Source organism: Rhinatrema bivittatum, chromosome 19, assembly GCF_901001135.1.
Source record: "Rhinatrema bivittatum chromosome 19, aRhiBiv1.1, whole genome shotgun sequence".
Lineage (NCBI taxonomy): Eukaryota > Metazoa > Chordata > Amphibia > Gymnophiona > Rhinatrematidae > Rhinatrema > Rhinatrema bivittatum.
In genome coordinates, this window is record NC_042633.1 from 35,588,074 (window position 1) to 35,595,553 (window position 7,480).

The following is a 7,480-nucleotide window of genomic DNA, read 5'->3' on the forward strand; positions in this document are numbered from 1 at the left end:
CGTGGCGTCGGCCCCGCCCCTAGGCACGTGGACCGTCCAGCTCCTTAAAGGGCTAGGGGCAGGATCAGGCTCCGCGGCGCACCCTGATTGAGCACAGTATATCAGGAAGTTCCTGCCTGCACTTCCTTGCCTTGGCAATTGGGTCGACACCATGTGTGTACTAGTTTGCCTCAGGGTCTCATTGCTTGTTCCAGTCTTGTTCCAGCGTCTGTCTGTTCCAGCATTCCCTCAGGTAGTACCTCTTGGACTGACTCTCTGGTACTGACCTCTGCCTGTTCCTTGACCATGCTGATCACTGCCCGGATACTGACCTCTGCCTGTTCCTTGACTACGCTGATCGCTGTCCGGATTCTGACCTTGCCTGCATCCTTGACCTCGCCTGACTTCTGGAACCTGACCCCTGCTTTGGCTGACTACTCTCGGACTGACCTTTGGAACTTGACCCTTGCTATCACTGATCACACCTCATTGGGCCTGTCCCTGCTCCTAGCCTTGTCATCGCAGACACTGTTCTGGCTTTCCTTGATTCCTCTAGCCTCCAGTCTTGAAATCGACCGCGTCCCCTTGATCCTGGAGGGCACACCTCTTCACTTTCTTGCCGGGAGACCCTGCGAAGACCCCCTAAGTCCAAGCGGCCCGGGTCCCCAAGGGCTCCACCCGTGGGGTCTCTGGCTTCCAGTGGTGAAACGCCGCTAGCTTCTGTCTCCTCCTGTGCTCCGCCTCCTGGTGGCAGGTGCTTCCTGGGCCCGACCAGGGAGCCATTCTCCACTGCCTTAGGCCAAGAGGCCACCTCCAGGCGCAACAGCAGGTGGCGAGTTACTGAGCTGTGCGAATTTATTCCCTGACGTTTCTGCCCTGTTATTGGTTTATTTCCTCTTTTATTTTCTTCTTTTTTCTTATAGTTCATTTTTGTTGCTTTCTTTGCTTATTTTGTTCTTTTTTCTTTTATTTTTTGAAAATAATTTATATATATATATTTGTATTATATTTTCTAAATGTTTTGTACATATTGTAAATAAATATATTTATTTTTATTATATTTGTACATAATTTTTTGTATATATTTTATAAATATTTTTTCTTTGTATTATATTTTGTAGATTTTTATATATATAATTGCATATAAATATATATTTTATTTTGTACATATTTTCTATATTTTTTCTTTTTATTTGATTTTTTAATACATATTTTTTCTTTGTTCTTTTATTTTTATATATAGTATTTTATTTTTTTACATACATATTATTTGCGGACAGGTTTCCCTTTCCCACTGCTAGACAGTGGGAAAAGTGGTGGTGTATCACCAATAAAGATCAAGAACCTGCACAGCTCAGCGGTAAGTACATAATCAGGAAAGATGTCATCGAGAGGGGAAGGAAGGAGGGAGAAGAGAGATGAGGAAAGAAAAGGAGGGATGTGTGTGAAAGGAGCAGAAAAAGGATGAGGGCTTGTGCTAGATGAGGGGGGTATCTGTGTGAAAGATGAGAGTGCATAAGAGCGATTAAAGAAGGGGAGAGGGAGAATGGAAGAATATAGCAGTGGGATTCCAAAATGGTATTGGAGGGACAGGACGCTGCTTGCTGAGCTCTCACACCCACACCCGACTGACATTTTCCTCTTCTTATTTCCCTTCACCTTTAGATGGGCAAGAAAAATAAAATAGCCCCGCTCCCTCCAGGAGCCCCTCCTCTACCTCCTTTAGCCCCTCCCTGACTGGCCTGCGTGGAAGGTAAGTCTATTTTTATATCTCCCTGACAATTATTTGGGAAATAAGCGTTGGGTGGAGGCAGAGCCACAGCAGGAAATGTCTCTCTCTTCCTCACTCCCCTCACAAACACTGAATTGTGGGGGAGAGGAGGAGATGCGGCTTCCCCTCACAGACATTTAAGTAATTGTGAAGGGTGGTGGGCGGGAAGCAGCCCTTCCCCACTCCTGCTGTGGACATTGCATGTGGTGGGGGGGGGGGGAGGTTTGGAGAAGGAACAAGAGACCTGGCAGGGAGAGAGCAAGAGTTTACCACCACAAACAGCTGTTTTAGGACTTTTGTTGTAGCCCGGCTAGAACTGAGCTAAGCGTTTTATGTGGCCTGAGGGATGGACGTTCCCGGGCCTTGGCCTAGATCAGGGGTAGGCAGCGTCAGTTCTGGAGAGCCACAACCGGATCTGGTTTTCAGGATATCCACAATAAATATGCATGAGGTATACTTGCATGCACTGCCTCCATTGTATGCAAATATTCCTTATGCTTATTCATTGTGGCACTCCAGGCCCTGAGCTGCCTAACCCTGGCCCAGATACTAAATAATAAAACTGGAGAGAGTATCTGTAATGTCTGGGTAGGTACCCACCTGAGCAGCGGCGAGCAGACAGTACGTTTTGATAGAAAGGCAGAGAGAAGTCACTTAAAGATCAAAGCCCTGGATTTCAACAATACTGACTTTGGTAAATGGGGAAGTACCTTGAAGCAGAGCTGGAAGGCTAGGAGAAGAAGAAGACAGGAGAAGAGGAAGGAGCTATGAGAAAAGCAACAAATCTCTGTGCAAGAAAAGGAAATAAAAGTAAGAGGAAAAGGAAACCGATCTGTTTCTCCAAGGAGGTGGCTGAAACAATAACGGCAAAAGATCAGCATTCAAACAGTAAAAAGAGGAAGTCAGGGAAGAAAATCTGGTGAAGCTGAAAGGGTCGAGGAAAGAAATCAGGATAGCGAAAGCTCGGGTGGAAGAAAAGATCTCCAAAGAGGTAAAGTGAGGTGACAGAACATTGTTCAGATATATTGGAGAGAGGGGGAAGGCCAGAGGTGGTATTGTAATACTGAGAGGAGATAAGGAGCAATGTGTGGAGGAAGATGAAGGAAAAAGCAGAACTTTTAATCAAATACTTGTTTGGTGTTCCCTAAAGAAGATTCTGGAGGAGGAACGTTGATGGATGAGAGGGAGATATTTATTCATTATTTATTTCTTTAAAATCTTTTAGATTCTGTCCATATTGAAACTTCATGCTGAGTAGATAGCTGCCCATTTACAGAAGAGAGTGTTTGGGTGGAAACAGAGGTGCTGGCGGGTCCACTGTTCGCTAGATCCTTAGAGAAGTGAGTGGTGCTGTAAGTTTGGGGAAGGGTGGTCGTGGTCGTGGTCCTGCTTCACAAAAAAGTGGTAGCAGAGAGCAGGCTGGAAACTGCAGGCCGGTTAGCCTTACCTCGATCAGGGGACAATTAATGGAGACTCTGATGAAGGAAAGGATGATGAGCTCTCTACAGTCCAGTGGGTTGCAGGATCCAAGGCAACGTGGTTTTACCACAGGAAGGCTGGTAAAATGAATCTGACTGATATTTTTGATTGGGTGACAGAGAATAATAAGGTCAAGGGCAAGTACTTGATGTGATTTCCTTGGATTTCAGCAAAGCTTTTGATACGGTCCCACATAGGAGGCTCCTGAATCAAATGAGCAGCTTGGGAGTGGGTCCCAAGATGGAGGAATGGGTTAGAAATTGCTTCCCTGACAGACGGCAATAAGTAATGTTGGAGAGAATGGTGACTTATGGAGTACCTCAGGGATCGGTTCTGGGCCTGGTTCTGTTCAGTTTCTTTGTGAGCAACATTGCAGTGGGGTTAGAAAGAAAGGTTTGTCTTTTTGCAGATGATACTCAGAGCTGCAACAGAGTGGACACCCCCTGAAGGAGTAAAGAGAATGAGAATTGATCTAAGAAAGCTTGAGAAGAGAGCAAAGGCCTGGCAGCTGGGATTCAGTGCGAGGAAGCACAGTCATACATTTGGGCTGCGGTAATCCAAAGGAGCTGCACAATTGGGGGTGAAAGATTGGTGTGCACGGACTGGGAGAGAAATCTTGGGGTGCTCATATTTGATCTAAAGGTTGCTAAGACCAGAAGGATACTGGGCTGTATAGAAAGAGGTATAATCAGCAGGAAAAAGGTGGCGATTATGCAGGACATTCGTGAGGCCTCACTTAAAGTCCTGTGTTCAGTTTTGGAGACCATATCTAACGAGGGTATGAATAGATTATTTTGATGTATTTATTTATTGCCATTTGATATATCGCTTTTTACCATGAACGGCCTCAAAGTGGAATAGAATAAATTTACAGTAGGTTACAATAGTTTTAAATCAACAATCTTGGTTGAGGATCTGTAGAAATAGGGATACTTCTATGGTTGCTGGACAGGAAGTCTCAGTTGGGAATGCTTTCTTCCTGAAGGTGAGGTAGCTGCAGGGGCAGATTGGCCTATTGGGGGATCGGGCATCCCCTGGTGGGCCGGTCGCTCTGGTCACGTGGTCTGCCGAGCATGGCCGCGACAGAGCCGCGCTCGACAGACCAAGGGGTATTTCCTGGGCCGGCCTAGCAGAAAATCCCTGGGCCAATCTTTAGCCCGAATCTGCCCCTGGGTAGCTGGGCTGTTTACAACACTACCTGGGCGAAAGTGCACCCCTTGACCTTGATGACCCATGCACATTCTCTTACCCATGTAGAGAGTAAGCAATAATCAAACTGCCAACTTTAGTGGATAAAACAGACTTTTACTCAAGGAAATGGCTTGCAATGTTGGCCTCCCTGTGTATATTTATGATTTGCTTTCTATTTTACACATTTTAGTGTCTGAACCTTGCTTTAACAGGTCAGACCAGAGAAGTTCAGCCAGCAAGGGAGCGGAGAAACACCTCCACCCCACCCCTTTCCCTCCCTCCTCTGCCCCATCCCCCTCCTATATCCCATCCTCCTTCCACCCAACACTTCCACAAAATAACCCATGCCCCTTCTAAAACTCTACCCCCCATTGTCCCTCACCCCCTTTCCAAATCCAAGGTTTTCCCCAATCTCACCCCATTCCCCTAGCTGCCCCTCCCCATTCATTTTTTCCTGCCCACTCACCCAGCCCTGATCCACCCCCAAAACCTTCCTTCCTGTGTCAACCACCCTACCCCCTCCATGAACCCTATCCCCCAGGCTCCAAAAATAGCCCAACCCCTCTCCCCAATAAATCCCATTCTTCCCCTTACCCCTGCAGTTCAAATTGTTTTAAAATGTCCACCCCCTAAGTCCCTATTTCCTCTTCTTCCATCTCCTCCCCCTCCATCTCCTTCCACACTTTTCACCCCATTCATCATTACCTCCCCTGGCCCCCATTATTCTTGTCTCTCCTTGTTCTCCTCCCTTCCCATCACCATCTCCCTCCCTAATGTCATCCTCTACCCCAGTTCCTTCTTCCGGTCCAACCTCCCCTTCAACAGATAATTCCCAATCCTCAAGAAAACTCTCTTCCTCCTGAGCACCTTGTCCCCTCCCTTTCTTACCCCTTTCACCCACCAGCATCCCCTCCAGCATCCACTCCCAAGGTGAGCTGAAAGAGACCTTATCTGTAAATATCTCTATCTGGATTGTGCTAATGTGTGTTATTTACCTAGCACCAATGGCAGAAAGAGAATAATCAGTCTTATTCCATTTATTTTTAGATTTCTCAGAATATTTAGACCCTTGCTGGCTTGCTGGCGGCACCAAAAAAACTAAAGGTAAAGTTTTTTACACTTTATAAGCGAGGCTCATCACTCATCTGCATTGAAGCCCGATTGACGGTGGTGGTGGGGGTTGCATAGTCCCCATGGGCTGGCAGGCAGACGTGCAGGCAGGAATGGTGCGATTGCTGCAAGGAATGGAATTGCTTGCCGGGAGATGCAAGATAGAGAAAGGGGAGGGGGCTTGATAGCCAGCGGGGTGTGATTGCTGCAGGGAAGGGCTATGTGTTCTAAGATCAGGGCTTTGAGAGGAAGAGGGGTATAACCCTAAACCTACCTCCAGCCTCGGGCCTTTGCTCCTGGAAGGGCACCCAGTCAGTCACGTTTCCAGCTCCAGCAATGTCTTCTGCTACTTGTGATGGTTCTGGCATTGCCTCTGGCAGTGGCTGCTTGTTTGCTTTCTGCAGTGCTCAAGACTCTCCTCACGTCCTGGTTTCATAGGCCCAGAATCCTGGTCTTCCTGTGACACAATCCCTGATGATGTCACCACTCTTCCAGTATAAAGGTTTTCTCACTCAGCTGGGCAATACTTGAGCAACATTTTCTGTCTCTGTGTGTCTTGAGTCTTGGATGCATGCTTTTGTTCTTGACCTAGTCTTTTCTTTATCTCACCTTCTCTCCCACCCGCCTAGACCTAATGTTTGTATATCAGTACCTTGGACCGTAAAAGTTAGGGTCCAGCATTGTTAAAGTGATGTTGTATCAAAAGCATCAAGGCTAATTGATTAAGTTTAGTAATGCCCATGCCTTCTGTTAAGAGCCTTGGCTTCTACTCCAATGCACTCTTTTTTTCTTTTCCAACCTCTAGCATTTAGGGATCCACAATGTTTATCCCATGCTTTTTTGAATTTGTTTTCATCCTCACCACCTCTTCTGGGAGGGCATTCCAGGCATCCACCATTCTCTCCATGAAGAAACATTTCCTGATGTTGGTTCTCAGTTGTTCTCCCTTGAGTTTCATTTCATGACCCCCTAGCTCTACCTTTTCCTTTCCAATGTAAAAAATTCAAAGTCTGTGCATCATTAAACCTTTCAGGTATCTGAAGGTCTGTATCCTATCTCCCCTGCATCTCCTATCTTCCAGGGTATACATATTTAGATCCTTCAGCCTCTCCTCATAAGTCTTCTAATACAGACCCACACATTTTGGTTGAAGAGCCTCTAACCTGTCTCTATCCTTTTTGAGATACGGACTCCAGAACTGAACCCATTACTCCAGGTAAGGTGTCACCAAAGTCCTGTACAAAGGGATTATCACCTCCTTTTTCTTACTGATTATTCCTCTCTCTATGCAACTCAACATTCGTCTGGCTTTAGCTAGTGCCTTGTCACATTGCTTCATTTCCCTCAGATCACCAGATACTGTGGAGAGGGGTGAGATGTTAGTGTACTTACAGCTATACAGTACACTGTTATATAAAATGGTTTCAGTTGTACAATATAGCAGCTATAACATAGTGTTGTATAGCACAGTTACAGCTATACAGTACAGGGTTACAGTTGTATCTTTACACTATTATATAGCATGGTTACAGCTGAGTATGCATTGTTATATACAGCTGTATAGTGCAATATTACAAAGTATCATTGTACTGTTAGATATCATAGTTACAACTATACAGTACAATGTTATACTTTATCATTACATTGTTAGTTAGCATGGTTACAGCTGTGCAGTATTACAGTGGATCATTGCACTGATATATACACTATTACACTGTACTGTACAACAATAACTATGCTATATAACTGTGTAATATATACTATTACACTACTGTACAGTGGTAACTGTGCTGTATAACTATGTTATGATACACTGTAACACTGTACTGTACAGCTGTAACCATTTTATATAACAGGGCAATGATCCACTGTAATACTGCCCAGCTGTGTAAGCATGCTATCTAACAATGTAATGATAAAGTACAACACTGGATGTACAGCTGTAACCAT

At 45.4% G+C, this 7,480-nt stretch overlaps 1 long non-coding RNA gene across 1 annotated transcript; it reads left to right on the plus strand.

Moving 5' to 3' along the window:
- The first annotated feature begins 2,287 nt into the window (after positions 1–2,287).
- Positions 2,288–5,525, plus strand: LOC115080501. Its single transcript, XR_003853582.1, has 3 exons — positions 2,288–2,741; positions 4,633–5,350; positions 5,468–5,525. It is a non-coding gene; the product is annotated as an uncharacterized LOC115080501 (long non-coding RNA).
- The last annotated feature ends 1,955 nt before the right edge of the window (positions 5,526–7,480 follow it).